Source organism: Thalassophryne amazonica, chromosome 2 (assembly GCF_902500255.1).
Source record: "Thalassophryne amazonica chromosome 2, fThaAma1.1, whole genome shotgun sequence".
In the NCBI taxonomy this organism is placed as follows: domain Eukaryota; kingdom Metazoa; phylum Chordata; class Actinopteri; order Batrachoidiformes; family Batrachoididae; genus Thalassophryne; species Thalassophryne amazonica.
In genome coordinates, this window is record NC_047104.1 from 107,230,172 (window position 1) to 107,251,200 (window position 21,029).

At 41.0% G+C, this 21,029-nt stretch overlaps 1 protein-coding gene across 5 annotated transcripts in view; it reads right to left on the bottom strand.

Annotated features, from left to right (window-relative positions):
* caprin1a (cell cycle associated protein 1a) overlaps window positions 1-21,029 on the bottom strand; it is a 103,400-nt gene that overhangs the window by 44,089 nt on the left and 38,282 nt on the right. The window contains exon 1 of one of the 5 annotated variants that reach the window (XM_034191318.1): window positions 14,452-14,606. The exons of the other annotated variants lie outside the window; for them this stretch is intronic. The gene's annotated coding sequence lies outside the window, so the exon portion shown is untranslated. Of the gene's footprint in view, window positions 1-14,451; window positions 14,607-21,029 lie in introns of those variants that run through there. 5 annotated transcript variants of the gene reach the window in all.

A 21,029-nucleotide genomic window follows, 5' to 3' on the forward strand; every position in this document is an offset into this window, starting at 1 on the left:
GGCACACGAACAACTCACAGGTTAAGAGGTTTACTAATAAACATAGAAAGTGCACCTTTATCATTTGGTCTACATCAAGGGTGGGCAACTTGTTCCAGAAAGGGCCAAGAGGGTGCAGGTTTTCTTTGCAACCACTGACTCTACCAGGTGATTTCACTGATTAACTGATTCTCTCTGCTCAAAGTGACATTAATCAGTGAAATCACCTGGTGGAGTCAGTGGCTGTAAAGAAAATCTGCGCCCTCTTGGCCCTTTTTGGAACAAGCTACCCACCTCTGGTCTAAGTAGAGGGCCACGCAGTGGGCTTGAGACCACAAGATCCTTGTTTTAAATCCCTGCAAGACCTGGAAAAAAAAAATAAAATAAATGAAATAAGTCACTACGAGTCGTTGGACAAGGCCTTTTATCCCCAAGTTGATCTGTGATGTCTTACATCTCCAGTAAGACATGACACTGTAAATGTGTGCAGGAATGGGTGACCATAAATCATCATTGTAAAGCGTGATAAGCATACGTTTTAGATGGAAAAGCACAACAGAAATGCATTTCCAATAATAAAGGGGAAGTCCCCCCCCTTGTAATTGCTCTGGGCAGAGAGGAGGAAAGAGGGAGAGAAGACCCATTCGTGCTCGACGAAGCACAGCATGATGAGCCGCTCCACACATTATCAGAATAGTCAGGGAAAGCCTTGCAAAAAATATAAATTATTCAAGTTTTACTGGGTCTATCACCAAAATTTAAAAACTGGTATATAGGTTGAAGTCTGCACTTTCAACACACATTCAAACAGAAACTCAGATTAGATGGTACAACTGCTTCATTCATCAAACGACTCCAGAGCGTTAATTGGCTGACTATGAACAGAAAACATGTTGAGCAATTGGGGAGCGCAGTCTCGTTTGAGGGTGGGTACTAAAGGGTTAAAATATGATACATATAATACAATAATACTACGTTCAGGAACAGCCCTCGTATGTCCCCATCACAAACACGGCACTTTCTCCGAGTTTTTGGGCAAATTACACAGCAAACAAAGTGAAAATGTAAAGAAAAAGTGACGATGAGGTGGAAAGCGGAAATGTGTTGCGGTTTGTTTATGACCTGGCGCTCAGACATGTCAAGGCGGTTGTGCAAGCGAGAAACCACAGCTACTCTGTCAAAGTGTGTAGGCTAAAACTTGCCTCGTCTTCCCTTATCCACCGGGAACCCCCCCCCCCCCCAAAAAAAACTGCACTTTTCACGACTGCTTCGTAATTGCAGACGAAATCAAAACAGTACACTATTTTTCTGTTAGACGTAATGCTGCTTTGTATCGTGGAATGGCAGGCTGTCCCCGGAAGTGGTCAAATACTGCAATATCACGCAGGGTTTCAAACGAGACTGCGCTGCCCTATTAAAAAGAGGGAAAAAAAAAAATCACATATTTATACCATAGCCCCTACTACGAACATTATAAAGGCAGGTCTGTGTGTGATCCTAAGTAAGTGGCTCACTGCTTTTGAAAGAAAATGATTGAGTTTTATGCATTGTTCACACAGAAACAGAACTTTCCCAATTTTTTTTTTTTGTCATTTTCAAAAAGTGTTCTGTAAACATGACACCATTTCAATAAATATCTACATACACAAAAAACCACTGAAAGCAAATGAAAATGCTGCAGTATATATGCCAGGCCTGTATGTGGTGCTCTAATGCTCCCACAAAAAAACAGATGATATGAAGCATTCGCATAAAGCTTGATTGCAAACATGAATGCTAAAGCAGGCGCAAAAGCTGAGACATTGGTGTGGCCCGAAGACAAAGTCAAAGTTTTGCTTCAAGTAACACTGGATAAGTCGACTAAAAGATGACAGTTTGCTCCTCACTGTAGATGATGGGAGACGCTCGTTGTAGCAGACGATTTTGCTGTAGTAGCCCCAATGAGCTCAGTAGCTTCTGCACCATGAACACAAACCTGCAATCTGCCGTTGTTGCTACGTTGACATATAGAGGGTTTTCAATCACATGACCAATTTGCTGCAGGATAGGTGCCGTCTCCATTCTGGATTACAAGGAGGCTGGCGCGTGATAGAAAAATGGAGAGAATGTCCGTTATTACGATGCTTTAAATCCTCGAGATAAAGCTAATTATCGTGACAGATGTGTAGCAGTTGGTTCAGTGGATCCGTATCTTATACCAGATAGTCAATTTAGTGTTGATGTAACGAACTGGCCGACAGTGTCACACTGCGATATTGTGAACTAGGAAGCTTCCGACTAGGTCAGCCTCTCCAGCCTCCTGCAGAGCATCACGGTGGAGCTCTGAAAGCGGAGGTCATCTTGAAGTCCTGACTGATTTCTCTCACCAGGCGCTAGAAGTGCAGCTTGTGGATCAGCAGCTCGGTGCTCGAGGACCATAATGCAAATAAGCATCCGTATTGGAAGCATTCTTGTGTTATCCTCAGCAGTATTTTATGTATTCTTATATAATTTTATTGCCGAATAAAATAAAATAAAATTCTGGGAGCAGTGGATTTCTGGTAGCGGCAGATCTCTCTCAGCGCCACTGTGCCGTGAGGCTTCTTCACACCGACGTTGACGCTTCTGCAATTGTTCGCCAAATGCACGTAGCGTATCACAGCGGCCACCACGTCATAATCCAGAATGGGCGCGGGACATAAAATGACGTGACCGATACGTCACATAAAAACCCTCTATTGCAGCCAGGGTTAAAACTGAGGTGAGGCTATGACATCGTTGCTTCACAAAAACTGCGTATCGGTGGTACACACAAAAAACATGATGACGGGGTTTTGAGATTGATACACTCCAGAACCAGTTTTCTAAAAGTAATGTTTTCGGGTAGCAAAATTACTGGTTGTGTGTGAACAAAACACTGACACACTACAAAGTTTTTGCAGATACACCTAAACTCGCGTCTGTCTGAACAAGACCTTAATTGCACCTTTTGAGCAACTCAAGTACAATCTCTTTGCGTTCCACTGTATTGAGGTGGAAGAGCTATTTCAAGCTCTTCTTTGTAACAAAACCTGGGAAAACAAAACTGAAACCATCAGCACAATTTACCAGTAAATGAGAATCAAATCAAATCAATTTTATTTATATAGCGCCAAATCATAACAAACAGTTGCCCCAAGGCGCTTTATATTGTAAGGCAAAAGCCATACAATAATTACAGAAAAACCCCAACGGTCAAAACGACCCCCTGTGAGCAAGCACTTGAAGTTCAACATCTCAAACAGTGTTCAAGTCAAATATGGATCCCAACTGTCCACTTGTCTAGAATGGCCCACACCTGAATTTAAACATGTTCTGCAGGATGCAAAGGATTCTGGTCAGACCTGCTGTCAGCTTGTCACAATGTCCATAGTTACATGTTAAGTACTGTCCCTTGCTTTGTCCTCAGGCATGCAAACACAAAAATATGAACCACAGACCTATCAATACTGTGATACCCTAAGCTAAACACAGACTTATATACACAACAAAACAGACTGTCTCATAAAACTAACAGAAAATTTGGGATATTGTGTTCTTTGAATATGAGCCAGTGTGATAGCTCAAATAAGGGGAACAAAAAAATGGCTCAGATATTTTATTGTGTCTGATGGACTACAATGTCAGCCACTTGAAACAGCATGTATGTCAGTTTAACACTAACAGCAAGCGAAATGCTCCCATATGTCCAAAATATCATAGCTAACGTTGCTCAAAATGAAAAAGTCATACCGCTCAAAAAGTCTCCCTAAGGGGTCCACTACATAGGATGGCAGCAGTGCTGCAGCTTAAAATGCACCCGGTCCAGAGGGGACACAAAAACACCTGTGTAACTGCTTCAGCAGCCACTGTGCGATGCTGTTGTCTCCCGTGCAGTTGGTGTGCTACAGATGACATCACATTTCCACAGAGATCTAAAATGAAAGTGAAAAAAAAAACAAAAAAAAAACACACAACTGAAAAAAGCCACATGATTATTGTCCTGTTCAGAAAACTCAATTTGTCCTCTTTTGACCAGAGCTCAAACTTCAGATTATACAATTCATGGAAAAAAGAACAAAACTGATGGCGTGTCCACATAAACGTAATGTGCCTACTTGTATATTAAAACGTTCCACGTAAGATGGTTACATGAACATGCCGTCAGATGCACGGCAGTGGGGGAAAATGTACACATAATCCAAAACGAATGTGCACTGTAAAGAAACATGGAAAAGGGGGCTCTGAATGCATGCAAACCCATTTTTGTGGGCAAATTTCACATAAACAATTTGAGCTCTTTATTACCCAAGGCCATCAAATTTTGCGAAGGCTTTGTGTCCGTCTGTCTGTGCTCAGCATACGTCCAGTCCTATTAAAACCAGTGTCTTCAAATTTACAGGAAACATTCTTGGGACACAGACCTTGGACAAGTTCAAAGATGGCTAACCTTGACCTATTTTAAGAGGTTAATCCTCTTCACCCTGGCAAAATTATATTTTTTTTTTTTACACATTTTATAAACTTCATGTCTTGACAGTAGCAAAGCTCCCATTTTGACTTAAATGGGAATTGGTCGGTAATTCATGCAGATACAGTTTGTCCACAGTAGGTTCTGCGATGAATGACGTGCACAACTTAATCATCGGTCTTATCAGACGGTTAAGATAAGAATTTATTGATCTCACAATGGAGAAATTCACCGTGCAGCAAAATACAGAAGAGTTGGGAGGCAGAGGATTAAAAAGTCACATTCTGTTTCAATCTGTTTAGTTTTGTTTTTGAATGACGGGCCTAACAGTCCATCAGAGTAGAACTGCACTGTGACATCAGTGGCTGGCCTCTCCAAAATCGCTTCATTTTGTGTGTTTATATATATGTTTCTCATATATTATGTAAAAGCTAGCGAGAAATAAACACTTCTAAAACTGAAAACAGCATTTTTGGAACCTAATAACACCTCTGAACTTATGACATTTTGCAGACATTAGCATGGTGACATCACAGGCTGATAGCTAGCTGCAGAACTTCATTTTGTTTATGTGTAAATATATCCTCTTTGTCATATATTATGTAAAAGCTAGCGAGAAATAAACACTTCTAAAACTGAAAACACTGTTTCTGTAACCTGATAACACCTCTGCAGTCATGTAAAAGACATTTTGCAGATGTTAGCGTGCATGCTAACTTCCACTAACTCAAAGTTAACATCCTATGGCGTTAAATTTGTCTCATTAATACATGCAAATGCAGAGAGGGCCATCTACAAATATTCCTTGATTTGTACAACTTCCACTCTTAAAATACAAATATTGCTTATGATCGACTGATTGATAGAGGGGCTTTATTGAACATGTATAAATTGTATGTAAGAAAATAGGATCTTCATAATTAAAAAGTACAAATTATAAAGAACACAATGCTCATACAGCCGAGGGCATTTTAGCACTGCGTTATATTTTTTATTCTGTTTATATCCAGACAACACAAACCATGACAAAACGCATGCGTTACACAAAGCCCGATGACCAGAGGATGATCTCTGTATTTTTTGTTTCATTTGGATGGGCACCACAGCCCACACGGGGCGCTGCGATAGCCAGTCCGTCTGTGGAGGGGGCACACTAGGATCGAGCCGCCGTGGAGCTCGAGGCCAGTGCACAGCCGACTCATTCTACACTGTCTGCTGCGAGATCAATCAGATCGGAGGCTAAGAACGATGCTGCAGCCCCTGTGCCAGTGAACAGGGAGGCTTTTATGAAGAAAACGGCAGAATGGAATTTGAAATTCTTCACGTACAGAGACATGCTGTCATTCTTTGAGATTTTGGTGCTGCATGGAGGCATCCATTATTTCCAATATTCTTTGTTTTAATTGACATGTTGCACTAAAATCATAACATTTCCAAATGTTTCTGACAGCGTTTTTTTTTGTTGTTGTTTTTTTGAGGAAAATGTCCCAGCTACACTTTCTGATGAAGCTGACAAGGAACTAATAAAATGATTTATTCATAAAAATCATGGCACACAGCCCCCACAATGGTGCGGGTGCTGGGTGGCCATGGGGTATTCTGTGAAGCGTTTGTGCCAGGCCTGTGGCGTATTGAAGCGTCCTCCGACTTTTGCATCTCTTCATCGGTAGTCAGATGCAGCTTCCACTGATCTGTATATAACACTGGACAGCTCATTGGCCAATATTTTTGAAGCAAATCGGCTGTCACATTACCACTCGCATGTACTGCTCCAGAACAGTCTTTTCTACCGATCTTTAACGAGGCGCACGCAACTTTATTCTTTGTGGTTTTGCTAAAAAATGCCGTCATGTGCAGCTATAAACTGCACAAATGGCCAGGTCAAAGCTGTGGATTAACATTTTACAACCCCTGGCAATAATTATGTAATCACCAGCCTCGGAGGATGTTCATTCAGTTGTTTAATTTTGTAGAAAAAAAGCAGATCACAGACATGACCCAAAACTAAAGTCATTTCAAATGGCAACTTTCTGGCTTTAAGAAACACTATAAGAAATCAGGAAAAAAAAATTCTGGCAGTCAGTAACGGTTACTTTTTTCAGACCAAGCAGAGGGAGAAAAATATGGACTCACTCAATTCTGAGGAATAAATTATGGAATCACCCTGTAAATTTTCATCCCCAAAACTAACACCAGCATCAAATCAGATCTGCTCGTGAGTCTGCATCTAAAAAGGAGTGATCACACCTTGGAGAGCTGTTGCGCCAAGTGGACTGACATGAATCATGGCTCCAACTTGTGCATTCATTGATGATGTATTGACAGCCATCTCCCCAGTGCCTTTACCTGACATGCAGGCCCGTATCATCAATGACTGTGGAAATTTACATGTTCTCTTCAGGCAGTCATCTTTATAAATCTCATTGGAACGGCACCAAACAAAGGTTCCAGCATCATCACCTTGCCCAATGCAGATTCGAGATTCATCACTGAATATGGCTTTCATCCAGTCATCCACAGTCCACGATTGCTTTTCCTTAGCCCATTGTAACCTTGTTTTTTTCTGTTTAGGTGTTAATGATGGCTTTCGTTTAGCTTTTCTGTATGTAAATCCCATTTCCTTTTAGACGGTTTCTTACAGTTGGGTCACAGACGTTGACTCCAGTTTCCTCCCATTCGTTCCTCATTTGTTTTGTTGTGCATTTTCGATTTTTGAGACATATTGCTTTAAGTTTTCTGTCTTGACGCTTTGATGTCTTCCTTGGTCTACCAGTATGTTTGCCTTTAACAACCTTCCCATGTTGTTTGTATTTGGTCCAGAGTTTAGACACAGCTGACTGTGAACAACCAACATCTTTTGCAACTTTGCGTGATGATTTACCCTCTTTTCAGAGTTTGATAATCATCTCCTTTGTTTCAATTGACATCTCTCGTGTTGGAGCCATGATTCACGTCAGTCCACTTGGTGCAACAGCTCTCCAAGGTGTGATCACTCCTTTTTAGATGCAGACTAACGAGCAGATCTGATTTGATGCAGGTGTTAGTTTTGGGGATGAAAATTTACAGGGTGATTCCATAATTTATTCCTCAGAATTGAGTGATTCCATATTTTTTTCCCTCTGCTTGGTCTAAAAAAGTAACCGTTACTGACTGCCACAATTTTTTTTCCTGATTTCTTATAGTGTTTCTTAAAGCCAGAAAGTTGCCATTTGAAATGACTTTAGTTTTGTGTCATGTCTGTGATCTGCTTTTTTTTCTACAAAATTAAACAACTGAATGAACATCCTCCGAGGCCGGTGATTCCATAATTATCGCCAGGGGTTGTAATTAGAGCCCGACCGATATTATCGGCCGATATAAGCCCTTTTCAAAGTACTCACTATCGGCCGAAATTTTGCCGATAGAACACCGGTAATTTCTCATAAGGGTGATTCTTTAACTACGGGCACTATTGGCCTTGTAAATGTAATTTCCACCACACCATTGCCTTACAATATAAAGCGCCTTGGGGCAACTGTTGTGATTTGGCGCTATATAAATGTGATCTGATGTCACTGTTTATCTCCATAGAAACTACCCAAACAATCTTTCATACAAACTGTTTAGGGACATTACAGTGTTGTGGTGGAAATTACGGCAATAGTGTGGGACAACTATATTTTGTTTAAAAAAAAAAATCACAACAGTTGTATGACACTGAATACCCCAATTATGTTTTGATTATTTTACTGATATTTTATTCAGAGATATTTTAAAACATTAGAAAAAACGTTTCTTTACCATTCATTTTTATCATTGAAGATCAAAAGTCTGGGTGTGGGACAAGCACAAAACGGAAATATTTGCATATAATGATGCTGAAAAAAGGTGAAAAAGTCATCATAGACTACTAGAACAAATTTCTTAACACACTTTCATTGTAAAGATAACTATAAAAGTGTGAAATTTCCCCTTTTTTCTGTTTTTCATACAGTATGATCAAAGGACATAATAATCAATCAATCAATCAATCAATTTTATTTATACAGCGCCAAATCACAACAAACAGTTGCCCCAAGGCGCTTCACATTGTAAGGCAAGGCCATACAACAATTACGTAAAAACCCCAATGGTCAAAACGACCCCCTGTAAGCAAGCACTTGGCGACAGTGGGAAGGAAAAACTCCCTTTTAACAGGAAGAAACCTCCAGCAGAACCAGGCTCAGGGAGGGGCAGTCTTCTGCTGGGACTGGTTGGGGCTGAGGGAGAGAACCAGGAAAAAGACATGCTGTGGAGGGGAGCAGAGATCAATCACTAATGATTAAATGCAGAGTGGTGCATACAGAGCAAAAAGAGAAAGAAACACTCAGTGCATCATGGGAACCCCCCAGCAGTCTAAGTCTATAGCAGCATAACTAAGGGATGGTTCAGGGTCACCCGATCCAGCCCTAACTATAAGCTTTAGCAAAAAGGAAAGTTTTAAGCCTAATCTTAAAAGTAGAGAGGGTGTCTGTCTCCCTGATCCGAATTGGGAGCTGGTTCCACAGGAGAGGAGCCTGAAAGCTGAAGGCTCTGCCTCCCATTCTACTCTTACAAACCCTAGGAACTACAAGTAAGCCTGCAGTCTGAGAGCGAAGCGCTCTATTGGGGTGATATGGTACTATGAGGTCCCTAAGATAAGATGGGACCTGATTATTCAAAACCTTATAAGTAAGAAGAAGAATTTTAAATTCTATTCTAGAATTAACAGGAAGCCAATGAAGAGAGGCCAATATGGGTGAGATATGCTCTCTCCTTCTAGTCCCCATCAGTACTCTAGCTGCAGCATTTTGAATTAACTGAAGGCTTTTCAGGGAACTTTTAGGACAACCTGATAATAATGAATTACAATAGTCCAGCCTAGAGGAAATAAATGCATGAATTAGTTTTTCAGCATCACTCTGAGACAAGACCTTTCTAATTTTAGAGATATTGCGTAAATGCAAAAAAGCAGTCTTACATATTTGTTTAATATGCGCTTTGAATGACATATCCTGATCAAAAATGACTCCAAGATTTCTCACAGTATTACTAGAGGTCAGGGTAATGCCATCCAGAGTAAGGATCTGGTTAGACACCATGTTTCTAAGATTTGTGGGGCCAAGTACAATAACTTCAGTTTTATCTGAGTTTAAAAGCAGGAAATTAGAGGTCATCCATGTCCTTATGTCTGTAAGACAATCCTGCAGTTTAGCTAATTGGTGTGTGTCCTCTGGCTTCATGGATAGATAAAGCTGGGTATCATCTGCGTAACAATGAAAATTTAAGCAATGCCGTCTAATAATACTGCCTAAGGGAAGCATGTATAATGTGAATAAAATTGGTCCTAGCACAGAACCTTGTGGAACTCCATAATTAACCTTAGTCTGTGAAGAAGATTCCCCATTTACATGAACAAATTGTAATCCATTAGATAAATATGATTCAAACCAGCGCAGTGCCTTTAATACCTATGGCATGCTCTAATCTCTGTAATAAACTGAGGTCTAACAGAACAAGCACAGAGATGAGTCCACTGTCTGAGGCCATAAGAAGATCATTTGTAACCTTCACTAATGCTGTTTCTGTACTATGATGAATTCTAAAACCTGACTGAAACTCTTCAAATAGACCATTCCTCTGCAGATGATCAGTTAACTGTTTTACAACTACCCTTTCAAGAATTTTTGAGAGAAAAGGAAGGTTGGAGATTGGCCTATAATTAGCTAAGATAGCTGGGTCAAGTGATGGCTTTTTAAGTAATGGTTTAATTACTGCCACCTTAAAAGCCTGTGGTACATAGCCAACTAATAAAGATAGATTGATCATATTTAAGATCGAAGCATTAAATAATGGTAGGGCTTCCTTGAGCAGCCTGGCAGGAATGGGGTCTAATAGACATGTTGATGGTTTGGATGAAGTAACTAATGAAAATAACTCAGACAGAACAATCTGAGAGAAAAAGTCTAACCAAATACCGGCATCACTGAAAGCAGCCAAAGATAACGATACGTCTTTGGGATGGTTATGAGTAATTTTTTCTCTAATAGTTAAAATTTTATTAGCAAAGAAAGTCATGAAGTCATTACTAGTTAAAGTTAAAAGAATACTCGGCTCAATAGAGCTCTGACTCTGTCAGCCTGGCTACAGTGCTGAAAAGAAACCTGGGGTTGTTCTTATATTCTTCAATTAGTGATGAGTAGTAAGATGTCCTAGCTTTACGGAGGGCTTTTTTTTTTATAGAGCAACAGACTCTTTTTCCAGGCTAAGTGAAGATCTTCTAAATTAGTGAGACGCCATTTCCTCTCCAACTTACGGGTTATCTGCTTTAAGCTGCGAGTTTGTGAGTTATACCACAGAGTCAGGCACTTCTGACTTAAAGCTCTCTTTTTCAGAGGAGCTACAGCATCCAAAGTTGTCTTCAATGAGATGTAAAACTATTGACGAGATACTCTATCTTACTTACAGAGTTTAGGTAGCTACTCTGCACTGTGTTGGTATATGGCATTAGAGAACATAAAGAAGGAATCATATCCTTAAACCTAGTTACAGCGCTTTCTGAAAGACTTCTAGTGTAATGAAACTTATTCCCCACTGCTGGGTAGTCCATCAGAGTAAATGTAAATGTTATTAAGAAATGATCAGACAGAAGGGAGTTTTCAGGGAATACTGTTAAGTCTTCAATTTCCATACCATAAGTCAGAACAAGATCTAAGATATGATTAAAGTGGTGGGTGGACTCATTTACATTTTGAGCAAAGCCAATTGAGTCTAATAATAGAATAAATGCAGTGTTGAGGCTGTCATTCTCAGCATCTGTGTGGATGTTAAAATCGCCCACTATAATTATCTTATCTGAGCTAAGCACTAAGTCAGACAAAAGTTCTGAAAATTCACAGAGAAACTCACAGTAACGACCAGCAGGACGATAGATAACAACAAATAAAACTGGTTTTTGGGACTTCCAATTTGGATGGACAAGACTAAGAGTCAAGCTTTCAAATGAATTAAAGCTCTGTCTGGGTTTTTGATTAATTAATAAGCTGGAATGGAAGATTGCTGCTAATCCTCCGCCTCGGCCCGTGCTACGAGCGTTCTGGCAGTGTGACTCGGGGGTGTTGACTCATTTAAACTAACATATTCATCCTGCTGTAACCAGGTTTCTGTAAGGCAGAATAATCAATATGTTGATCAATTATTATATCATTTACTAACAGGGACTTAGAAGAGAGAGAACTAATGTTTAATAGACCACATTTAACTGTTTTAGTCTGTGGTGCAGTTGAAGGTGCTATATTATTTTTTTCTTTTTGAATTTTTATGCTTAAATAGATTTTTGCTGGTTATTGGTGGTCTGGGAGCAGGCACCATCTCTACGGGGATGGGGTAATGAGGGGATGGCAGGGGGAGAGAAGCTGCAGAGAGGTGTGTAAGACTACAACTCTGCTTCCTGGTCCCAACCCTGGATAGTCACGGTTTGGAAGATTTAAGAAAATTGGCCAGATTTCTAGAAATGAGAGCTGCTCCATCCAAAGTGGGATGGATGCCGTCTCTCCTAACAAGACCAGGTTTTCCCCAGAAGCTTTGCCAATTATCTATGAAGCCCACCTCATTTTTTGGACACCACTCAGCCAGCAATTCAGGGAGAACATGCGGCTAAACATGTCACTCCCGGTCCGATTGGGGAGGGGCCCAGAGAAAACTACAGAGTCCGACATTGTTTTAGTTTTAATAAGTGCCCGTAGTCTAAGAATCACTCATAAAGAGAACAGTTACTGAAATAATGTTTGTGTTGGCAATGTAAAATGTCCTTGCACCGTTTATCCAGTAGATGGAGCTCTGACTCCATTCAACTGAGACCTGCTTACACTCCTGCTTAAATGTGTTCATCACCGGCCCCCGTAGTTCGCCGTCACACTGCACTGATCGGCTGACAAAAGCATACAAATAAGTTCATAAGGATGTTGTTGATTGCATTTTTTGAACTTGAAAATTCTTCTCTGTTATAAAGTTAATCAATATGAGGACAAAGCTTCAGCTTTTAGCTCATACTTTATTTGTTAAGGGTCAAAAAAGAACATTTTATTCATTAAAAAAAAATAAAAAATAATAATAATAATAATAATGTCGGCTGATTTTTTGGCTATCGGCAAATCAGCCGATTTATCGATTAGCAGCATTTTTTTTTCCATCAAAATATCGTTATCTGCATCAGCCTCAAAAAATCCATATCGATCGGGCTCTAGTTATAATACTGCTGTTTTACCTTTGTTACATGTATGAGTTTGGATAAGTGAAACATAATTTAGGCTTAGTGGTTAGCAGTTTCCTCCTAGTAAGAAGATCACGGGATCGATTCCCACCTGTGTCCTTTCTGCGTGGAGCCCGCATGTTCTTCCTGTGTTTGCACGGATTCCCTCCGAGTGTTCCGGCTTCCTTCCACATCCAAAGACATGCAGGTTAGGTCGACTGGAAACTTTAAATTGTCCATAGGTGTGCGTACAGGTGTAAATGTGTTTGTTTGTCTATATAGAGGGTTTTCATGTGACATATCGGTCACGTCATTTTGTGTCCCGCGCCCATTCTGGATTACCACGCGGTGGCTGCTGTGTTACGCTACGTGCATTTGGCAAACAATTGCAGAAGCTTCAACATCGGTGTGAAGAAGCCTCACGGCACCATGGCGCTGAGAGAGATCTGCCGCTAACAGAATTTTATTTTATTCGGCCATAAAATTATATAAGAATACATAAAAATACTGCAGAGGATAACACAAGAACGCTTCCAATACGGATGCTTATTTACATTGTGGTCCTCGAGCACCGAGCTGCTGATCCGCAAGCTGCCCTTCTAGCGCCTGGTGAGAGAAATCGCTCAGGACTTCAAGACGACCTCCGCTTTAAGAGCTCCGCTGTGATGCTCTGCAGGAGGCCGGCGAGGCTGACCTGGTCGGCAGCTTCCTAGTTCACAATATCGCAGTGTGACACTGTCGGCCAGTTCGTTACATCAAAACTAAATTCACTATCTGGTATAAGATACGGATCCACTAAACCAACTGCTACACGTCTATCACGATAAATAGCTTTATCTCGAGGATTTAAAGCATCGTAATAACCGTACATTCTCTCCATTTTTCTATCACGCGCCAGCCTCCTTGTAATCCAGAATGGAGACGGCACCTCTCCTGCAGCAAATCGGTCACGTGATTGAAAACCCTCTATATGGGCCTGCGACAGGTATGGTGTCCTGTCCAGGGTGTACCCCACCTCACGCTCTATGACTGCTGGGATAAAGTCCAGCCCCCCCACAACCCTTGGTTGGAGTATGCAGCTGAAGATGAGTGAGTGAAATATATTTTAAATATACTGTTAAATGTAAAATAAAAATAGTTTGACTCTCAAAACCCACTCAGGCATTCTGTCTTGTTTTATAGGTTAATCTGGCAACACTGAGGAGCATTTATTTATAAAAAAAATTGTTAGTGAATAGATTAGCCACATGTAAGTTGATGATATAATGACGACACTGACTTTGTATTTTCCTGAAGTACGCAAACTAAAATGTCGCCCTTATTTTAGATTAAGTTTACCTTGCAGTTAAAAGATAAATAAACCACAAAGACGAAAACCATTTATATTAAAGTGCTCTTTTCGGTTTCGATAGCAGGCTGTGTTTTAGTGGTGCTACGCTCACCAGCTAGCTAAAGACCACTACCATTTAAACAGCAGTCGCATTGTTAGCTGACAGGCTAACTTGGCGTGCTGCTACATGTTTGTTAGTCGAATGACGACCGCTAATGACTACATAAAAGTAAATGACCGTGGATGTAAATTACATAAATATTGTGCTGCGTTGAATTCGACAGGGAAACAAACCACGAGACTAACTTGGGACCGAAGGCTAACAAGTGACTACTCATTTTATGCAAACACATCGAGTAAAACTGACGTGAAGACGACTGTTATGGTTAAATAAATCTTAAAATATGTCACATGACTTCCACATACCTTGACGCTCTTTGTCTCAAAAAGATTTCCTCTGTTGGACGTAACGTTAGCTGCGTTTCTTGTATTTTTCTAGAAGGATGCCCACATTCGCTACCGGAAGTTCGAAGCGTGTGTAGAAGAGACGATGGCACCAAATGGTAACATAAGCTGCATTCAGCCCACTGATCTATATGTCTACAGCTTTATAAACGTAGAACAACGTTTTGAGATTGAACGGAGCCTATTCTTGATCTTCCAACTCCTGTTTCTTAACTCCGCCCTCTGGAGGAAGAAGCTACTTAAAGCCAGAGACACCGGAGAGGAAGAAAAGTCGTTTTAGTCAGACTTTTGATACACTTTATTCTGTTACATCACCAGTTATACACCTTCACGATGAAGTGGTATAGTGGAGGATTTTCTTAAAAACAAGCGAAAGTTCATCTGCAGTTTGCCAGAAGGCACATGGGAAACCACAGCCTAGATTTGATGTGTTTTCCTGTTTGACAGTCCTTTATTCCACCTCGACATGAAGCTGTGGATGGCGGAAACAACAGGCTCTCACATCCACAGTCACCTATAATTCTTTCAGAGCTTTTTTATACAATACATTTTGTAGAGGTTTCCTGAACAACATATATAAAAAAAAATGTACCCCAATGTGCCTTCAGGGAAATATGCCTAATTTACATAAATCCATCATGGCTGTCAAATTACAATGCTGAATCATAATTTGATAAGTAATTAGTTCTAAATGAGATTGTAGAGTGCCCTTAAAGCTATAATATATACATTTCTGCCATCTTGAACCTTTAATGGCGTTTGTTGGTACCTGTGAATTAATGCCAAAGTTCTGAAGACCATATTGCATGCATGTCCACTACTTGTGCCTGCTTGTTGTGGTGTAATTGTTTGATTTTTTTTTTTTAAGAAATTGAATTACTGTAAAACAACAGTATTATCATGATTATGTGATCTGTATATTACAAGAAATACTACATGTTTGGCAATATCTTACAAATAACTCAGCCACATGGGGTGTGCAGCCAGTACATTCTGAGTGCCGGTCCCAAGCCTGGATAAATGAGGAGGGTTGCGCCATGAAGGGCACCCGGCGTAAAACAAGCCAGCCCAACTATGCAGACTAAGAATCGAATTTCCATACCGGATCGGTCACGGCCCGGGTTAACAACGTCTGCCACCGGTGCTGTTGCCCAACAGGGCGCCGGTGGAAATTGGGCTACTGCTGGGCGAAGATGGCGAGAAAGAGGAGGAGAACATTTCCACAAACAGCGGGAGAAGAAGAAAACTGGAAGGGTGGAAATGAGAGTGGGGACTTTGAATGTTGGTAGTATGACTGGTAAAGGGAGAGAGCTGGCTGATATGATGGAGAGGAGAAAGGTAGACATATTGTGTGTGCAAGAGACCAAGTAGAAGGGAAGTAAGAGCAGGAGCATCGGCGGTGGGTAAGTTGCTGTACCATGGTGAGGACAGGAAGAGAAATGGTGTTGGGGTCATTTTAAAGGAAGAGTATGTTAAGAGTGTGCTGGAGGTTAAGCGAGTGTCTGACAGGGTGATGAGTGTGAAGTTGGAAATTGAAGGGGTGATGATGAATATCATCAGTGCATATGCCCCACAGGTAGGTTGTGAGATGAAGGAGAAAGAAGATTTCTGGAGTGTGTTAGATGAGGTGGTGGAGAGTGTGCCCAAGCATGAAAGAGTGGTGATAGGAGCAGACTTCAATGGGCATGTTGGTGAAGGGAACAGAGGTGATGAGGAAGTAATGGGTAGATATGGTATCAAGGATAGGAATGGGGAAGGACAGATGGTAGTTGATTTTGCAAAAAGGATGGAAATGGCTGTGGTGAATACCTACTTTAAGAAAATGAAGGAGCACAGGGTAACATATAAGAGTGGAGGAAGGTGCACACAGGTGGACTACATTCTTTATAGGAGATGCAAGCTAAAAGAAATCAGAGAGTGTAAGATGGTGGCAGGAGAGAGTGTCGTTAGACAGCATAGGATGGTTGTTTGTAGGATGACTTTAGAGGTAAAGAAGAAGAAGAGAGTGAGAGCTCAACAAAGGATCAGATGGTGGAAGCTGAAGGAGGAAGACTGTTGTGTGAAATTTAGCGAGCAGGTGAGAGAAGCACTGGTTGGAGGGGAAGCAGTTTTGGACAACTGGAAAAGTACTGCAGATGTGGTGAGGGAGACAGCTAGGACATTACTGGGTATGACATCTGGACAGTGGAAGGAAGACAAGGAGACTTGGTGGTGGAATTAAGAGGTACAGGAAAGCATAAGGAGAAAGAGGTTGGCGAAAAAGTTTTGGGATAGTCGGAGAGATGAAGAAAGTAGACAGGAGTACAGGGAGATGCGGCATAAGGTGAAAAGAGAAGTGGCAAAAGCAAAGGAAAAGGCATATTGCGAGCTGTACAAGAAGTTGAATAGTAAGGAAGGAGAAAAGGACTTGTACCGATTGGCCAGACAAAGGGACAGAGCTGGAAAGGATGTGCAGCAGGTTAGGGTGGTAAAAGGTGCACATGGTAATGTGCTGACAAGTGAGGAGTGTGTGCTGAGAAGGTGGAGGGAATAGTTTGAAGAGCTGATGAATAAAGAAAATGAGCGAGAGAAAAGGCTGGATGATGTGGTGAGAGTAAATCAGGAAGTACAAGAGATTAGTAAGGAAGAAGTGAGGGCTGCTATGAAGAGGATGAAGAGTGGAAAGGCAGTTGGTCCAGATGACATTCCAGTGCAGGCATGGAAATGTCTAGGAGAGATGGCAGTAGAGTTTCTAACCAGATTGTTTAATAAAATCTTGGAAAGTGAGAGGATGCCTGAGGAGTGGAGACAAAGTGTGCTGGTTCCTATTTTCAAGAATAATCAATCAATCAATCAATTTTATTTATATAGCGCCAAATCACAACAAACAGTTGCCCCAAGGCGCTTTATATTGTAAGGCAAGGCCATACAATAATTACGTAAAAACCCCAACGGTCAAAACAACCCCCTGTGAGCAAGCACTTGGCGACAGTGGGAAGGAAAAACTCCCTTTTAACAGGAAGAAACCTCCAGCAGAACCAGGCTCAGGGAGGGGCAGTCTTCTGCTGGGACTGGTTGGGGCTGAGGGAGAGAACCAGGAAAAAGACATGCTGTGGAGGGGAGCAGATATCAATCACTAATGATTAAATGCAGAGTGGTGCATACAGAGCAAAAAGAGAAAGAAACACTCAGTGCATCATGGGAACCCCCCAGCAGTCTATAGCAGCATAACTAAGGGATGGTTCAGGGTCACCTGATCAGCCCTACTTTTAAGCCTAATCTTAAAAGTAGAGAGGGTGTCTGTCTCCCTGATCCGAACTGGGAGCTGGTTCCACAGGAGAGGAGCCTGAAAGCTGAAGGCTCTGCCTCCCATTCTACTCTTACAAACCCTAGGAACTACAAGTAAGCCTGCAGTCTGAGAGCGAAGCGCTCTATTGGGGTGATATGGTACTATGAGGTCCCTAAGATAAGATGGGACCTGATTATTCAAAACCTTATAAGTAAGAAGAAGAATTTTAAATTCTATTCTAGAATTAACAGGAAGCCAATGAAGAGAGGACAATATGGGAGAGATATGCTCTCTCCTTCTAGTCCCCGTTAGTACTCTAGCTGCAGCATTTTGAATTAACTGAAGGCTTTTCAGGGAACTTTTAGGACAACCTGATAATAATGAATTACAATAGTCCAGCCTAGAGGAAATAAATGCATGAATTAGTTTTTCAGCATCACTCTGAGACAAGACCTTTCTAATTTTAGAGATATTACGTAAATGCAAAAAAAGAATAAGGATAATAAAAGAAAAGAATAAGGGTAATGTGCAGAGCTGCAGTAGCTACAGAGGCCTAAAGCTGATCAGCCACAGCATGAAGTTATGGGAAAATATTATTGAATATATATATTGAAAATAGGAACCAGCACACTGGTGATAATTATCACAGGTGATGGATGAGTGTGTATTTTGTGAATGTTCCCTGGATGATGGGCGAGAAGTGGTCACACCTGGAGTCAATGGATGTCAAGCACATGGTAACACCATCACTACCATACTTGGCCAACGAGTGCATGTTGAATGCCGCCATTGGCATTGTAACAAAAGGAGAATTGAACAGAGTTTAAAGAGGTCAAATGATGCAATATCTGATGGCAGTGGTGATGCTGATGTGGTTATTGTTCGAACAACAATTGAAACACCATCAAATTCCATTACAGTCCTTGTTGGTGATGATACTGATCTGCTAATCCTCCTTTGCCATTATGCACCAATTGACCCTTTCTCTGAAATTAATTTCAGGCCTGATGCCAAAGTAGGTACACACAAGTTACCACGATGCTGGAACATAAAGCTCACAAAACAGATTCTAAGTGCTCTGTGAGGATATACTTTTTGCCCCTGCCTTGTTAGGATGTGACACAACCTCGAGAGTGTTTGGCAAAGGTAAAGGTGTTGCTTTAAAACAATTTAGAAACAGTGTTGACTTTAATCTGCATGCACAAACATTCAATAACAGACTGGTTACACCTGAGGAGATTGCTACTGATGGGGAAAGTGAACTGGTAAGTCTGTACAGTGGAAGCCCAAACAGACACATTGGACCAATTACGACTCCAAAAATTCTGTCAGAAAGTAGGCTCTACTACATCCAGCGTTCAGCCTCAGTCATTGCCCCCAACATCAGTGACAGGCCGTTACCATAGTTTCAGAGTTTACCATCAAGTGCGGGCGTGGAAAGGAATTGATCTACCACCTACTGACTGTAGCTGGAATGTGTCTGGGTCAAACCTAATTCCAATAATGACAGACAGAGATGTTGCACCAAAGCCTTTACTGAAAGTCATCAGATGCTCCTGCAAGACTGGCTGCTCAACAATGACAGGTCCCCCTAACAAATGGAAAGAAAAGCTTAATCTGGATGGAACATTTCCCGTTCTCCCTGTAAAATGTGCAGTTTCTGATGAAAGATGGCTTCGGTCGCAAACACACCTATTCTTGAAATAAAAACGTCCCTATCAGTAACTGACGCACCGTTTTCCGTTACTGAAATCTCTGTACTGTAGACGACTAGAATGATTACGGTAACAACAAGCTCACTTGCAGACAGAACACTGACAGTTTCCCTGACAGTTCAGCTGTTCTGGACAAAACAGCCTCGTTTCCGGAAACCAAAGCAGACAAAAACATGGCGGACAAAGAACGGAAGACATGATCATAAGGTTGCCATTTTTTTTCACAGTTTTAGCAATTCTTGTGCACCATATTGAAGCAATAATACCTCACCACCAGTGTTTGAATCTCCATGTCTTGCCATGTTTTTTCATTTCATTTCATTTCCATTTATTTGTACAAGGACAGCATACAATTACATTATGCTCATCAAGCAGAGATGTTTGTACCAGATTGTAGCTGCAACAGCTAATTTCCATCTGTAGTCCTTGAGGGTCAGGGGGATACACATAGGGCTATTAAATACATCACAAACAAACCTACAAAATATATAATACTAAATTCATAAAATGTATAATATTAAATTCATTCTTACGTCATTCATTTCTAAAATACTGTGCCATATCAAAATGTTTAAAACAACCATTCGTAATTCATCCCTGTCACTCATAACATGCAGCATCAAAACATCAAAATTGTCAAGACATTTCCTCTTTGTTCTCCGTAAATGAGGCTGTTTTGTCCAGAATCGGCAAACACAGAAACTGCCGATGTTTTGTCTGCGAGTGAGCTTGTTGTTACCGTAATAGTTCTAGTTGTCTCCAGTATGGAGATTTCAGTAACAGAAAACCATGCATCAGTTACCGATAGGGACGTTTTTATATCAAGAATAGGTGTGTTTGCAACTGATTCGAGTGATCTTTCATCAGAAACTACACAGTTTACTGGGGTAAACTGAAATGTTCCATCCGGATTGAGCTTTTTCTTTCCATTTTCTTTCCAGGGGAGGTGATGGTCTAGTGGTTAAGGTGTTGGGCTTGAGACCAGAAGATCCTCGGTTCAAATCCCCACCTGACTGGAAAATCACTAAGGGCCCTTGGGCACGGTCTTTAATCCCCTATTGAGGATTAAAGGGATGGAAAAGCGCTATACAACCCCTGGCAAAAATTATGGAATCACCGGCCTCGGAGGATGTTCATTCAGTTGTTTAATTTTGTAGAAAAAAAGCAGATCACAGACATGACACAAAACTAAAGTCATTTCAAATGGCAACTTTCTGGCTTTAAGAAACACTATAAGAAATCAAGAAAAAAAGATTGTGGCAGTCAGTAACGGTTACTTTTTTTAGACCAAGCAGAGGAAAAATATGGAATCACTCAATTCCCCAAAACTAACACATGCATCAAATCAGATCTGCTCGTTGACATTGACCCTATGTATCTTTTTGCAAGGAATGTTTTCACAGTTTTTGCTCTATGGCAAGATGCATTATCATCTTGAAAAATGATTTCATCATCCCCAAACATCCTTTCAATTGATGGGATAAGAAAAGTGTCCAAAATATCAACGTAAACTTGTGCATTCATTGATGATGTAATGACAGCCATCTCCCCAGTGC